The sequence below is a fragment of the Hetaerina americana genome, unplaced genomic scaffold, assembly GCF_022747635.1.
Source record: "Hetaerina americana unplaced genomic scaffold, ioHetAmer1.1.p SCAF_4, whole genome shotgun sequence".
Taxonomy (NCBI): domain Eukaryota; kingdom Metazoa; phylum Arthropoda; class Insecta; order Odonata; family Calopterygidae; genus Hetaerina; species Hetaerina americana.
The window spans coordinates 60,665,326-60,682,680 of NW_027286985.1; the positions used below are offsets into that span (position 1 = coordinate 60,665,326).

General features: G+C 37.1%; 1 protein-coding gene across 1 annotated transcript in view; it reads left to right on the forward strand.

Moving 5' to 3' along the window:
- dpy (fibrillin-like protein dumpy) overlaps nt 1-17,355 on the forward strand; it is a 463,637-nt gene that overhangs the window by 120,727 nt on the left and 325,555 nt on the right.

Consider the following 17,355-nt stretch of genomic DNA (forward strand, 5'->3'; position numbering starts at 1 on the left):
AATATTGTTCTCGAGCTATTCAAAGCGAAAGCTAGCGTGCTTTCCTTCATGTTCCACAGCAAGCCTAATTCCAATCGGCGGCAGATTCTGGACTGTAATTCTTTTTCCACTACGATGGTCTACCGCACGTTCCCCCACCGCAAGGCCTTGTCCTTCCTCCCATTCACAAGAAGCGAGAGACAAGAGGGTGATCGGCAGTGTAGCGAGACCGGAACAAGTACCTTGGACTACATGCATTTGTATTCATGTATACATGCACTGCACATACACATTCATGTGGTTGTTGTTGTTCTGTTCTCCAAGTATCATCACGTTCTTACTTCCCCTTCATGAGTTTTGCTGTTTCTTCCCTTCATCGAACTCCAATAAGTTTCTTTCGGAGTTTAGTGCCTATAAATTAAACTGAAAGTACTTAAAGGCATTTTTGTTGGGCTGCATTACGAGAAACACGTGAGTGGAGCTCATACAGTTTATATATATATATATATATATATATATATATATATATATATATATATATTCATATATATGCGGTTTTTTTTATCCATTTTACTTCAGGAAGCATATTACGTTCCTTATCCAACCTTGATTCCACTACCTAACCTTGCCAACTGCAGCAAGAACTTTATTCTATCTATGATAGTGAGCAAATAAATTGGCATTTGTGCTAAATCGTAAATTTTGTTATTAGAATCATTCCGTCTGAGATTATCTTTGCCTCCAAACATTTCTGAGACCATAATCTTACTGTTATGGGCGAACGCACGAATATTTTTGATTGTAACATCAATTTGTACCATTAAACCAAATATCTTCGTCATTGAAAACTTATTTTTGTTTCCTACGTGCAGACTCTTTTGCCAATCGTTAAAATAAAATGTTTTAATCTAGCGGTGGGGAAAGTACTACCTGTTGTATATTGCAGAAATGCTTTCTGGTGCATTTCTCTTATGAGTACAAGCACTTTTGTTACCCAAGGTGTCCCTTTGGTCCATCTCTTGGCATCACATGTCATTTGAGACAAACCAGCAGAGATTACTATGCACAAATCACGTGAATCTGTAAAGTTTACCAGGCAGTCATGTCTATTCTCAGCATAATAACGCTGATAGAATTTGAAACCTGTTTTGGTGGCAAAGGTTTCATAGTTTTAACATTGAAATTAGGAAAATGTGATTTCAACTGTTTCAAATTCATTATATCTCCCTCCTTTAGTTTAAAACTGCATTCTTTGCATTTTTCATCACATGTACGGCCTGAATATTTTTCAATGAAAAAAATGTGACCTTATGCATCAAGGTTCATACTTTTAGGCCAAAAGAGTGCTTTAATAGCACACTATGAACAAAGTTTTGACGAGAAGGCTGTTTCATTCTCAATTGTATAAAATATTAATTGTATTTTTTATTTTAAAGTCATTATCATCGGTAACTAAGTGTGAAATCAAGTGAAAATGTGTTGAAAAGGAGGCTTTTGATTATTTTTATTCCCTTGTTTAACTTCATTGAAAAATTCAACTGCGGACGGTATGATTACGTCTTGTCTCGCTGGCGTTCATTGTTTCGTCTCAAATACATGAGCAGTACTATTGATCCTTTGTGCCTCCGCTCTTTCAATTAGCTTCCAGATTATGCCTTTTGATGGCTCGACTCAAGGAAACTACTTTTTTCCGGTGTTCATCGAGAAGCTACACGCAATTCTGAATTTCCAGCCAGAGTCTTTACAAAGGAAACATATCCTTGCCATTTATTTTCATTTAGGTTCATGCGTATTTTCTATAAAAAATAATAGAAATGTCTGCTCTTATTTTATTTTCGTGAAATAGAATTGCTATGCAGTGCAGGAATAATTCACTCTGCAATTCCATTAATTTGCACAAATGCCAAGAACAATTTGTCTGAAATTGTCTTAAAATTTCCAATTAATTAAATGAATGGTGATTTCGTTTCCCGCAATTTTGAATGTCATTATCAAATTTACTTGCCAGAACTTTGTGATTCAATGAGACTTTGTGAAGGTATTGTTTTTTTACATTTCAGCCAATGATTTTTCTACCAAGCTTTTAATTATGGCAAAGAAGCACCATAATTGCACCGGATAAAATATTTTCATTGATAAGTCATAAGTAATGATAAGCTATGTCATCAATAGTTTTGTCATCAATTGGAAATTATCTCCATTTTACCTCAAGGGTTTCCAATTATTACTCTCGCGGTTAATAAAGGATTTCATCAAATAATTTCCTCTTTATTGGAGATTCTAGCCTTAATTCGATCACACAGTATAATTCAAAAGGAGTTAACGGGCGTACAAAGCCTAAAATTAGTTACAAATATAAAATACAGTCTCAGATATTTTTGTGGAATTCTCGTATACGAGGCATACATGAAGGAAGATTGTCGTCGGCGTTTGTAATCTTCCCATATTTACGTTTAATAACAAATAGTAGGCAGCTGTGACTCCATTTTAATTTTTTACCCTAAATTTCTTCTATTCTTTAATTTACTCGTATCCTTAAGCCTATTGTAATAATGTCATAAGCGGGATGAATTGAAAAGAAAGGTGATTTGAGTCAATATATACTTCAATTTTATAACATAGTATGGGAGATGGCCAGGGTTCAAATCCTGGAGCCAACAAATATTTTCCAGTGGTATCCCGATCCCTACTTGAGGGACGTTAAACTGCGGACCCCTTGGTGTTTTTCGACAAGAGGAGCCTAATGCCGACGCCGGGTTTCTCTCCACCCTTCCTCTCCCATGTATCACTAATGGCACAAATGACCTCAGCTGTCGGTTGCCTCCCCAGAAAAACTACTAACTCGTGTAAAGGTCGCAGCTATACCACTCTGGCTCATTTTTCAATTGCTATTTACTTATTTTTGTGTCGCTTTATTTTGCGATAAAGAGAAATCAGTAGTGTGAGAACTAGTACATTCCACACCTCAAAAACGACACAATTATAATGTTCACATACCTTTTAAGTTTTAAAGCATTTAAACCTGGTCGATATTTGTGACTGAATTGATAATTTCTACTGTCAGTGCTGCCCCACTCCTGCAGATTACAGCATTGCAGATTGCAGCGGTCATATCGTGACGGTGTGGAAATGAAATAATTAAAAGGAGTCCCGTGTAAATATAAGAGAATTGTTTGAGTTTCCTTTTATCTTCCTTGATTTTTTTCAGTTTGACCTCATTTTATGCTATATATATCGGCCAGAATAGACCAAATTATTTTTCAAAATGCCCTTGAGATAACCTACCTTCGATTAGATTAAATAAGGGTCTATTTATTAGGCATCTGTAGATTCTGAGTCCCTTCAGGATCACTTAATTTCTCATGCAAGTGAAAGGCCACGACCTTCGTCGCGTAGTGCAACGGAGTTCTTGATCTTGGCACGTGCCGAGCCATCCTCAGATCATGAGAAGTTATACGATAATATGCCTAGCAGTTCCCATGAGACTTTCACAACCTCTCTCACTCTTCTCTCGTAAATCTTACCTTAGAGAGAAAGAAATACTAACACGATGTGCAAAAATCATTATTACTCCCTAACTTTCCAAATAAAAGTCGGTAAATAGGAAATAATATCCCGAAAAATAAAAGTTATGCTTTTCTTTCCTCGCATTGACAGATGATTTTCTTTAATGATATATTATATATATATATATATATATATATATATATATGTATACATATATATATATATATATATATATATATATACTATATGTATATCAATTTGGGGATAATAACACTGCATGTTAATTGTTTTTAGTTTATAACTTTAACTTGAAATATTGAAGCTTTCCCTTAGCAATATTTGTCTTCTTATTTAATGTGATTTAAGTTTATTTGATAGATTTATTAATTGTGCAGTCAATTCGGGGCATACATAAGACCCTTGGGAAAGTCAGTTTGAAATGGATTTAGGCTAATTGTTAGAAGAGTAACCATTTGAAATTTTTAAGTAGTAACCCATTTCTTCTCAATTTAGACCTTAGATACTTATATTTTTCCAAAGTATACATTTTTCATTAAAGCCTGAGTTAATGCAATGCAATTCATGAAAGGAGGATTGGGCGTCTGCACTAAAGCTGAACTAGGAGGTGATATTATTTTGTGGTAACAGGTTCGCCTACTACATTTATAGATATTGACATTACATATTCCCAATTTTTAGATGTTTCATTTTAGAGGCTTCAGCTCGTTCTAGCTATCTCTCAATAGTTTTTAAAATAATTTTCACTTCGTTTAGTTGACTATTGTTGTAGCAAGAAAAAGGTCACACAGGTAATTGAAGGTGCGATCCCATGTAATGGCAATAATTGAACCGTTATATCTTATTTTTTGTTTTTGTTTTGTTTTCAAATTGCGGAAAGTTCATTTCGTATTTTTCTCCGGAAATTTCTAAGGCAATAACTTCCTTGATTCAGTTTATTCTGATAATATGATAATGCTATATCCTGCAAGCTAGTATTAAAAATATCCTAATGCAAACTAGAGGTAGAATAATGACAGATTTACTTATCCAAGCACGACAATTTACTGTGAATGATATTGTGTATTTCTTGAATTAAAGTTTGGGTTAAGATTCGATTTTCTTTAATTTTAGCTTGATTATTATAGATAATGTGATAAAAATAATTGATATATGGTAATAACTAAACACATTTATGTGGAACCATTCACTGTTTTTGAGGACTGACGAAACTTCAAGTGGATTTTGACTTTGAGTTAAATTTAATATATCATGATTTTAGATTTCCTTCAAATAAAAATATAAATAATGCCATAATCTAAAATTTAGCGCTTCCATTGTATTAAGGACGGATGTCGAAGAGTCTTCATTGTTTCTATCACTTAATATCCACATCCTTCTCATTAAAGTGAAATCGGAAATAATATAATTTCACTTTATTTTCATGATAATACGAAGGAAATTCTGAGTGGAAAACCTTCATAGAAAATTCAAATTGTTTATCTTTATAACTTAACTCAATTTTTCTATACTTTTGGTTCCGTTGGGACCTATAGGAATCATTTGGCGTCATGATTCGTCAAACTCCTTCAAATTATATTATTGTGTTCTTTCATGGAATATGATCAGGTGGAAATGATTTGGATATTTATATCGTGCATTCGTGCATACATGACTTTGAGACAACACATTGGCGTTTGTCCTGCACTGCATGATTGGAATCCTAATTGAAGCATTCCTCCTGAATTTGATTGGCTTGAGATGTAATTGGGATGAAAGAGTATGGGAGATTGTTGGATAAGATGATAGAGAAACGATTAGGATGTAAACAAAGTCTCGGATTCCAGTCGACAAAAAGTATACAATCAAAAATAAAAAGAGGCGCCAAATTTTCCTCCCAATTTTTTCATCCTCATGGAAAACAAAAGATCTCACATATATACGTATTTAATAAGGCAATCGCTAAAAAAATCAACTCAAGGACGTCGAGGAGAGATCCCAAGAAAGTATGAGGTCTGCACGGTAATGGCTAGAGATTATCTTCACGGAAGCGGGATCCACTTAATTGCGCCGCGCAAGTGGCTCTCCCGAAACTAAATTTCCGCGGTGGCGTGGCGCGAGCGCCCTCTCCAAAAGTCGAGGCACAACTCTGGCCGAGTCATTTCCCGGATGCCGTGAGCGGGTGAGGGATGGGAGCAAAGAGGGCTTTTCTATGTTCGTCCTTCGGCAACAACATGGAAGAATAGGAAAGGGTGGACGGAAGGGCCTTTTAGGGCGTGCATATTCGGTGAAGGCGATGTCTCATCCGCGGGGATGCGCTATTAGGGAAGGCACGTGTGCGATGCAGAGCGTTAACCCGCGACCTTCAGGACGCCATTTTATCTTTTTGGGATAATACCGCCTCTCCGAAGGGATAATGAAATATTATGCGGATCGAGGTGGGAGATATTCAGCTCTTGTCCAAATACAAATGGTCTCATAAAATGTTGCCCTTGGTTACTTCACTTTCGTTCAAGCGGAAAAGTATTGTTCCGCGTTATTAGTGGGAAGCTCCTATGCTGTTTTGCTAATTTTAATTCCATCGCAGTACTAAAAGGTGCATCATTCATCAAGTCTCAACAATTTTAGTCTGAAAAGTTGTCACCTCGTAAAAAATGAAACTTTTCAAAATTTCAAACATTTTGGCAATTTTTCAGGCCGTTTAAAACATCATTTCAATAAGGTATTCCATGATCGTCATCATAATATGAATAACGTTCAAATTTAAACTTTATAATTCCATGTAGAAAATAAACTTTAATGGGACCTATGTTTTACTGCGGTGCAGCAGCATCTGGCCAACCTAGAACCTAGGCCATACCTTGCTCACATTAAAGTTTATTTTATATGTGGAATGACAAATTTTTATTTTGGCGTTATTCATTATGAAAAAATGTCACAAAGTTAGCCCTGAAACGGTGAATCATCATGATAGGCTACAATTTATAAGTTACTTCGTTAAAGTCCTCCAAGCTATGTCGATACCAACAAACGTCTTAATTCTATTACAGCAACTTGTACTAACGTCTTCCATCAACTACGTCTCGCAATTCATCCCCTGCCTCTGTAATCACTCTCCCTTATTGTACCTTCAATATTTGGTAAACTAAGGTGCCTCTGGGTGTATCCAGTGAGTTTCTTTCTTTCTCTTGTTCATGTCTAATTCCGTAAGCTTATCTCTTCTTCCACTCCTCGAAGTACGTCTGTTTTTACTCCGTCTGTCCATTCTATTTTTATCATTCATCTCTAACGCCACATTTCTCCTGTATATCTTGTAGTCTTATTTTTTGAACCACTCCTAACGTTCATGTCTTATTGCCATATAAAAATACTGTTTACGTTTTTTAACGATCAACTTATTTATTATTATACTGAGACTATTTTTCGTCAGTGGTCGTTCCATTAGGTATAAAGATATTCCGCAACCTTCCCAATTAAATACCAACTTCTTCAACCCGTTTGAGACCATTGTGCCCGTGCCATATGAAATGGCACAAAATTAATTACCCAGACATTGCAAAAGCATCGGGTTGAAGGCTTTTATAATCCTTTTTTTACAAGAGTGTTTCTGATTTTATTCAAAGTGAAATTGGTGGGAAAAAATATTACTTGGAAAGTCTTCTCTTTCATTGTCAGAGGTATGAGATTCACAAAGGTAAGATAGCAAAAGAAACCTTACGTTACGTCAATTTTGATTGAAGTGAAAATGAAAATGAGCAGCTATAAGTTCGTATTGAAAGTTAATTTTTAATTTAACTTAATTTTTATGAATATGGGAAGGGACGATTCCAAATTCCTTGTGTTAATTTTATAATAGAAAAAGGTATTTAATTAGGAACATTATTCCCTACACATAGCTTCAACACGTGCCGCGTCAAAGCATAACAGAAGATAAATCTCAGCCGACTTTTTAAGTACCTTTGAGCAGCGGTAATTTCGGACTTTTCGCACATTCTGCGTTTATACCCGACCATCTTGTGAGAATGCGAATAGAATATTCTTACGCCTGACTCTTTGAGGAATATTCCTCACAAGATCAACACATACTATAGGATTTGGGCCCCCTATTTTGATTTGTGAAGTTGGCATGACGTTGGGATTAGCACTAGGTGAACTAAACCCTCGCCTAACACAACAATTCGGTAGTTTTTATAGATTCTGAGACTTCTGAGAAAATGAGGAATGTGTTAGATAATATATTTGTCTTTAATCAATAGATCTTAGACATTTTGAGAACTTTTCTAAAAGTTATACGAGAGCGTTATAATAATAAAAGATGAATGCTATGAATTCTTCAATACTTTTAGATCCAAATTGCTTTTAGCCTCGCGTTCTTGGCATATTCGACTGTTTTTTATTCAAGAAGCATTCGTTTTGTCATTATCATGGTGGTTATTTTCTATTCAATTGAGTGAGTCGCTATATTTTCAAGCATACCGTATTTTTATTCCCAAGTGAATATGGGGAAAATTGCGCGAATTATGACTTTATCCCTCGAAGCATGTCATAACTTCCAAGCTTTCTCTCATTTCACTAACTAAACTTCCCTTGAATGACACAAACAATGTCAGGAGTTCTCTCTTCCTGGTAATGTTTGTATGCAGGCTATGACCGGCCAAGTCGGTGATGAAGGGTCACCGACTAAAAAGCACGTCATTGGTAACTTATAAGGTGGTAATAGTCGCAGTAATAACAAAGATTTTGAGGCCGCTGAAGGAAGAAAGCATGGCTTTGATAACTAGCGTTTATCCCCAACTAGGTTCGACCGCGTCGAATCGGTCAAATTACTGTTTGGGTGGTTTCGAAATCCACATAGGGGAAAAGGTCGGTTCGTCTTTCAGTCCTCCGTCTGGCTTCCTTTGGCGTGGAATTGATGGATGTTCCATTAGCAGTACTCCTCGTTTCGGGAAGGGAAAGAGACCGCCCGCGGTGCGCCCTGGGATATGACACGAGGGCCTCAGTCGCTGATGAGAAAGAAAAGTGCCCTCGAGGCGATGCACCTCATCCTTCTTCCCCGAGATTCCTTTCATTTCGCCACGTCTCACGCCTTACACCCTCCGATGTTGTGATGCCGGTGTATCGCAGCGTAGGGGAAAGGGAAAAAAAGATCATCCTGGAGCAATTGAATTCAAAGGATTTAGGCAAAAAATCATCCATCTCTTCTTGTACTTTCGAGAAATCTAAGAAACTTCAAGCCCCTCTCCCCTTTACAGAGGTATGCACTGTAACGCTGTAACGAATTCCCCTGGCAATTTTCCTAACCGTTTGTATCTCTCGAGAGAGACAAGGTATTTAAAAAATTCCTCCAACACTGGTATTAGCACCAACTCGTAACATTTAGGCCGTCTGGATCGAATTAGTAGTTTTAGGGTAACTATCTACCGAGCGAGTAGAAAATAGAATTCATTTTTCCTCAGAGAATCCACAGCCGTATAAATACAATTTTATTAATGGATTTTGACCCTTATACAAGCTTTTGTTTCATTTTTCACTTTCTTTTCATTCATCTCCTTCGTTCACCAAATGATTTGAGTATAAATCAATGAATAAGTCAAAGATTTATCGTCTCTCTTCCGGGGTTTCGTTCTTAATTGTAGAATATCAGCGGCAAATTTTATTAATTTGTTATGCAAGTATTGCTTTGATAATTTTCATTCAGCCAGGAATCCAAATTGAACTCATAACGTGAGTAAATTACCATGAAAGGCGCCTCCACTTCTCACGGTTCGTAAGTTCCCGCTCGTTAAAGGTTTGTTATTTAGTCCCAGATTGTTTCAATAGATAAATTCAAAAATGCTGTCAATGGATTGAGATATAGTTAGGCAATCTAATAGAATTGAAAAATAAAAGTTATGTTGTATCACCAACCATGCTCAGATAGTTTCGAGTGGAAACCCCTTCGACCATGAGATTGGTGGTTGTGTGTGAAAGATTCTATTCCCTTCCCAAGAATTCCAGTTCGGAAAATAAAATCATATAGACGCGGCGTTATTTGAGAACGTAATAACATGTTGTCGACTCAGACACCGAGGCGTTCCGCAGAGTAGCTTGGTTGCAGAGATTCCCAATGGACGGACGAGCTGTGTCTGTCGACTGGAACGGATAAACGACTAAGGTTCAAGAGTTCCCTGCACCCTGCAATGCCTTGGGTTTTTTTTGCGCTCGCTCAGACGTGCGTAGGAATTTTCCATGAGAGCATTTGATTTGCCAAATATCTCTATTTCCGTAAGAAAAAGATTCACGCGGCCGGACGCCGGCCGAGTTCACGTTTTTTCTCCACCAATGTGGTTTGATTCATTGGCAAGGTAATGGGGAAGTCCGGGAGCGAACGACTTGAAATACGCGATTTTTTATGCATCGCATCCGGTTCCTAGATCTGCATATTCTCCCACCATAAAGGCACGCGTTAGACGAGGACCCATGACGTCAGCCGTAAGTGAAGAAGAGCCAGTGCAATTCAATGTAATTATCAGTGCATTTCCATGTAATGTGACTTTTAGTAAGTCTTGAATATTAATAACTCTTAAATATACATTTTACAGTTCGATTTACTACAAAACAGGAGTGAGGTTGGATATATTTTGCCTCTACGTAGAGAGTTATAGGATAAGGATTTAAATCATTTGGTGTTTATTTAATGCAAATGGCTGTATCACTGTATAAAATGTTCTTTGTGTTAATCTTACGCATGATTTAGAACTTTTTGCCCCGCGTACTAATGACGTAATTTCATTAACACGCCTTCCGTAGCTGACCCTTTAAAGAAAGCTTGAAACTTTTAAAAATTTGATAGAACCAAGAAATTTTACCTTGTCCTGGAAAACTCCGAGTAGTTCTATTTATGAGTAAATCTTTGGTTTCATATTTTAATTTGAAGGATTTAAGCACGTTGACTAATACTTGATATTTTATCAAGTGCAATCCAGCTTATCAATTCATACTATTTGCACCCATTGGTACATATCACCCTGCAAACCCCCGCATGAATGGATTACCCTGGCTAACACCTCATTAGCCCAGTCATGCTATTCATATTATAATGATTGGTACTTAACCACAGAAATATTATATCACAACCTAATTCACCTAATTACAGTATCAACAAGTGGCAAGAATACTTTTCACTGAAATACCATTGCTTTTTCTATGGAAAATAACTGAACATAATTATTTATACATATTAACATTAATCGCTTAAACTAAATTAAATCTGAATGATTTTATTACAGTTATTCTATTAAACAATCTAAATTTAAATAAATACAGATCCGGCTATGGATTATATTTGAATAATTTTGATTGTTCAAACGGTTGATAAGCTCTCAAATGAATTTGTTTGTCTGTAAACGCCAGCACTATAATTCACCTTGAATTTGTAAGCCATGAATTTTTAAACTCTCGACACACAAAATGCGAGGAATCGGGTTAATGTGATGTAGAAACTCCCGCTTATCAAGATTCATGATCTTTTCCTCGACACGGTTGAATCTCCTTTCACGTTTTCCATTGATACTGACGTCGATTGGATGAGTCCCTAAAACGAAGAATCCAATGTGAGGCAATGCACAAGTATTAACGATATATTAATCCTACGGCTATGTTCTTACCGTAACCCTCTTAATTCCCTCCTAATGTTTAATCCTCCTCTGATTGGAGACAATGAAATCCGAATATGTGAACCACTCCACACAATTTGACCTCGAGTTAATATTTCTGATACCAAATCTATTTATAAACAGAAAATGTATTTTAAAAACCAGGGAGAATATTTGCATGTTAAGTTGTACTTTGTCCAGACCTTTTTTGCAATAGTATCCGAATTAGGAAAGATATTTCAGAGTAAACCCCAAAAAATTTATTTTTCTTTTGTATCATGAAGCTAAATTTATCTCTACACGTATAAAATCATTTTTCCTGTTTTCCTTGATATTTTACGTCTTCAAAATCGTCTTACAATTACAGTAAACGCCGAAAGCATGTAAAATGATAGCATAGCATTTTTTCCGGAAAACTTTAACTAAGGTCATTTTAATATTTTTTCTGTGCAAATTTGTCATGGAATTGTTTAAACGCTCAGGACGCGTCTATGAAATGATGATCTATGTGAGAGAACTCGGTCTTCGTTAAAATGTTTTGAAATGATGAGGTGGAGGTCGGGAATGGGGTTTCTAATGTGTTTTGTTCTCTTTACATAGCCACTACGTAACGGAAACGAATTTCGGGGACGATCGACTACCTTAGAGGTCGTAGCCTGAGACAAGGAAATAAATACGGCGGAATGAATTTGGGGGGGGAGTGGTAGAATAGGGCTTCGCCGAATAGCAAGTATTCAGGCATTGGCGAGGGCATTTGGCCGTGTCGCCGCTGGGATTCTCTCCCGTTGCCTCCCTCCCCGGCTCTCCCTATCCATAATTCACCAGAAGGAAAAACAACGGAACTCCGGGCCTATCTCTCCTCTCCCACGGATTGGGAAGCTTTATTCCCTCGGTGGCGGAACAACGGGTCGCGCTTGAGCTGCTCTCATCCTCAGGCTCAAGGAGTGAGCGTGCCTCGTTGGAGTGTGAAAAGAGGACCGCTTGTCATGTTGAAGTGACTCGAATATAATCTGTCAAATCCCTGAAACCAGAAAGGATTCCCGAATGATTTAAATCCACACTCCGGGGGAGGGTGGTAATGATTTATTTAGTTACTTGCGCGCAATTCTTTCTGGGGGCTAAATTGGTTCATCTCACTTGGTATGGAAGTGTACGGGAGAAGGTACTAAAAACGCAAAACATTTAGGAAGATCGAAACCGCTACTTTTACCTCCATCAATATCCAATGGATGTGGCCATACGAATAAATTATAAGTATGTAACTCGATATGGTTTCTTATATGAACACTACAGTGGGCTCTGTACGCCTGAGATTCCGAAATGTCTTATGGATTGGATTGCGGAAATGTTTCCATGGGTCCGAATGATTACAATGTATACGAGTGTTTGTGTGCTGGCAATGTGTATTATAATAATTGTATTAATCAATATTTTTGCATAATGGCTGCAGCCTCAACACCCCTCTTCCTAACGCCCTTGTGTGCGGTTTGCGGGAATTTTATAGATAGATAGATACAGGTCTTTATTTGGGCGAAATTGAGAACAAATGGTCCCTTCTTCCATTTAACACATCGTCGTATACATATTATATCAGGCATTAAACTTATAGTTACATTCATATGTACACATAAATACATAAAAACAGACAAATTCATTTAGCACAGATTTGCATATCGAAAAGAAAAAAGTATTTTTTTGTGGGAATTTTGGAATTTGGAATTTTGTATGTGTACATGTAAACAAAACTCAAACACGAGTGGGAATCAAAATGGCAACACTTTGGCCGCAGCCGATTTAGGTAACTACTCAGCTGGTTAACCTACGGTAGATACATTATTCCTTGTTTTATTTTATTTAAAAATGTCCGCGAACAGTAAAACTTGCTTTTGTGTAAAGTCCCTTGAAATAAACTTGCCATTGATGTTGCATCAACTGGAAAAAGAGGAACGCAAATCAAATTTAACCTAAGCGGAAAACATGGAAACTCGGACCTAGGATGGGACCAAACTTTTGAATGGATTTATTATATTTTTTTAAGAAAGTATATGAAATGAGAATGACTTTATGAAAATGCCATCCTGGTATTAAATGGAGAGCATGTTTTAAATGCACTTCACTTTACAAAGCTACAATTTCAAAATGTAGAAAACATTCACCTTGACTTTACATTGTTGTTTTTTGTTCCGTGTACTCCCCTCAACGTTTCTTTACATTTGTCAATTTTCGCTGTCATCCTAAATTTGGGATGTGAGTGGGAGAGATTTGACGAGCTAACACTGCTGCATAGAAAAGTCTCCCAATGAAATAAAACCATTTCTCGCATTCCTGCAGGAGATTTTAAATTCTCATTTTTTTGGTACATTATTCTATATCTCGCAACCGGAGGGGAAAATTAAAATACACCGAGGGGGTGTGTTGAAGCGAGTGCATGGGCAGTCGCTCTCCTGTTCTCCTGGAGCGCTCATTGCTCCTTAGGTATAAAGAAACCACCAGCAAACTCCTTTAATGAGATACAGCCGTTAAAACATTACATCTAAAACATTACTTCTATCGAATTGAGATCGCTTCCTCAATGGTTATTACAGCGAGTAAAGAACTACGGTATCATCGTTCATAATAGAGAGCGCTCGTAATCCGAAGATATTTAAAAAATTGCTCAAGTTAGAATCAATCGATCATTTAAATAGATCAATGTCTCGATATTACTAAAAGCTACGTAATTAGTGATGACGACTATTTATTACTTTAAAAAGTTTAATATTTGTCGAAAAGTCTTAAATTCGGAGTGGAAAATTCTTGAAGCTACCCCTGCAGTTGGACTCCTCGTGCGTCCACTCTTGTGGTATGGTGTCTTCGGCACCATCCCTGACATTGACGGAAACAATTGATTGCCGGAGGAAGTAAAAATAGGAAGAGTGGTTGAAGAGAAGGTTGAGAGAAAGAATGAAGCGAGGAAGTCAACATTCCGCGCCGATGCCTCCTTTGAATGCTCCGTGGGTGTTTTCCCACCGCCCACAACGGGACGCCGAAAGAAGAAACGATTCCAGAATTCAAACGCCCGATGACCCGTCTGAAAGGGATGGCTCAATCTTTTCTCTACCCGTGCTCCTCTTTGTCAGCCGTTTCCAAAATTCTAGGATCATCCTCGGGAGCAGAAGATGTTCTCCATTGTTTCCCCCCCCCCTCATGCGCGCGTCCCCCCATCTCTTTTTTTCTCCAGATTAATCCCGAAACGAAAGGATTGGTTCCCGTTCCCCTCATCGGGGGTGGACGTTCCGCGTCCGCGAGCATGACTACGGGTATGTTCCCAAGATAGGAGGAAAGAAATTAGGCATAGGCTAGCATTTCCAAATTTCATTGGCTGCCTGAAAAGCCTGAAAAAGATGCTGCTGGACGTGAAAAAGTGCTTGTTTTTAACACCCTAAGTTTTATCTACAGTACAAGTGTATAAATAACCCACGTCTTTGTAATTTTTCGGGCACCAGACCCTTTTAATATCATAATTAGGGTATGGAAAGGAACTGGTCCTACCAACCCTTATGTGTGAATTTCACACACTGCGCCGTTGAGTACACATGGAGTACAGATGAGCTCTTCTCAGCGCCAATAAAACCAGCCTTCCGGTTAATTACTTCGATTTTGGTATTGTAATGAGAATCATTGAAGGAAATTTTGCGTATTTCTGTAAATGAAGTTAATAAAATAAAAATGAATCATATTATAAAAAATACTAAGCATCAAAATCTGTAAATATTTTAAAATCATGTCCAGAGACCATTAGCATTTTAGGTTTTGTTTTTACTGTTTACAGTGTTTCTCCTATTGTGTTGTTGGAGTTTGGCTTTACATACCTAAGGCCATTGTGTACTTTGTTCGGTACCTACTATTCCGAATAAGTTACACGGGTGTTACCTTTGCGGATATTAAATACTTAATTATTTAAAAATATATAAGAGGGAATATCCCAACTCTTCACAGTAAACTTAGAATATAAGAATACATAGATGGGCCTGTTCTAATTTATAGCACGTTTTGTAATAATATGCATACACATTTTACTTCATCTACCTGTAGATATATAGAACTAGTTTGTCGTAAAATCATGAATCAACGGGAAAAGGCAATTCAGGAAGCGAATTGTAAGGAATAAACCGTCATAGAAATCGTGGAAAGATTTCATATTTTCAATTATGAATTAATCTGCTTCCGAAAAATATTGTTATTGGCATGATGCACTTATAAAATAAATAAACTTACAACAATGAGAGAGCGGTGAATAATTAGGCAAATGGAAACAGTCTCACGTTATCATTGATGCTCAAGAATAATTCCCAAATTATTTCGAAGGAGCATAGTTAATCAAAATCCAATTTGTTAATGATACTTTTATTTTACTGCCTTTCATCCTTCATACTCGATAATTATAGTATTTACTATTTAAAATAAGAGAAATAAATCCTCATTTCGATAAGTAATGCCAAATTTTATGAGTAGGTATTTCAAACAGTTCCCCTGCACTGTTAGCAAAAATGTATAGTAATCACGTGATTCATGGGACAAGGAATGCTGAATAATTTTTACAGGTATATTCGTGGACCAATTGTAGATTTTAAGATTTACTCTTTTATGGCTTCTGAAAGAGTTTCATTATTCCTTCCCTTGCTTCCAGGACGGTCCTTGCCAAAGGATTCTTTTATTTTCCGCTTCATTGATAATCCGTTAGCCGACAGGTCTCGCAACTTCCTCGGAGGCATTTTTTACGAATGTCCTACCGTTCATCAAATCATCAGCTCTGCGACCATAAGCGAATCGGTAATGCAGCTCACGAACATGTCGTAGTTACGTGCACCGTTCTGTCGCGTTCCATTAATGCGAACTTTATTCCCATGCACATTTCTTATTGCCATTGTTCCCAACCATACCCCTAGATTTTAGCGTGGCGTTCATGTTCTTCTGTGCTGTTGTCACTGAAAACACCTGAAAATTATAAAGTTACTTTCTGACTCCCTGTAGAAAATTATGCAGGTTAACCCCTGAATAGGACAATAAAAAAGTTTCATTACCTTAATCGAATAAATGTAGCAACTGGATGATAAATCTGAAGCATTTCAGGCAAAGAAAAAAATTTATATTTTAGAATTAGTTAAAAACTGGTCTTATTAAATTAATATGAAAAATAAGCATATCGTTTTCTCATAATGCAAGTTTTCTACTTCTCCATTATTTGTCTCGAATGGATACATTTTTTCCGTACAACGCATTCCATAAAGATGTAAGGAAATACTCTATTTTAATTCTTTATTATTGAACAAAATGGAGGAAGTTATTGGTCGAGGCCAGGTGCGAATTTAGACGCGCGATAGCTCTCTTCGATCACTTCGGTACATAATGGATCGGAGGACTTTGGTTCGAATTTGGTGGACACCTCTGCTTTGCCCAATTGATGAGACTTTTCGGGTGTCAGTTCTTTCTAGGTAAACTCAAACTCTAGGTAAGCAGAGGGAAAGAAAATGATTCCCCTTTACTTGGTGATTGAATTTCAAACGCCGTCGTTGGAGTATTATTAGCACAAGTAGAGCTCTACCCTCTTACCTGCCAAAAGAATCTTTGGATTGTTCGTTAGCGTTGAAGTAGTAGAATAGTTTATCAGGTTTGTTGTAGTTTTATTGACTTTTCCAGTTTGAAATATTACATATAGGCTTTTCCTCAAATATAAAATTTTATTATAGTTAAGCGATGTTAGAAACAAGAAAATATTCATTCTCGTCACCAAAAGTGAGCAACTTAGTCGTCGAAGTTTTGTTTCTTTTCATGGCCTTTGTATTATTTTTCTCCATTACTTATGTCAATCCAACTATATTTTCGCTATTCCTAATTTCACTATTTTACATTTAGGTGGCTTCACTTAACGCTTGGTACAGTACCCAATATTTTGATATCTTATATACTAATTAATTTGTGGTAGGGGCCCGATGACAGTTCCTACCAATTTTACTGCTTCATCTGCGAGGCACAATTCCGCAGGCCTGCCACCTTGTTATCTCGATTACTCTCCTGACAGAACGTCCAACGTCACGTCCCAGCATATGGAATGATTTGGGTTAGCATTTCAGGCACGTGGTGGAAATCCACTATTAAACCTGATTGTCTGATAGCGGAAGATAACGGTGTAATTTATCCACGCATTGAGACTGTTGAGCTGAATTTGTTCCAAATTGGAAGACTAAAGACGATGACG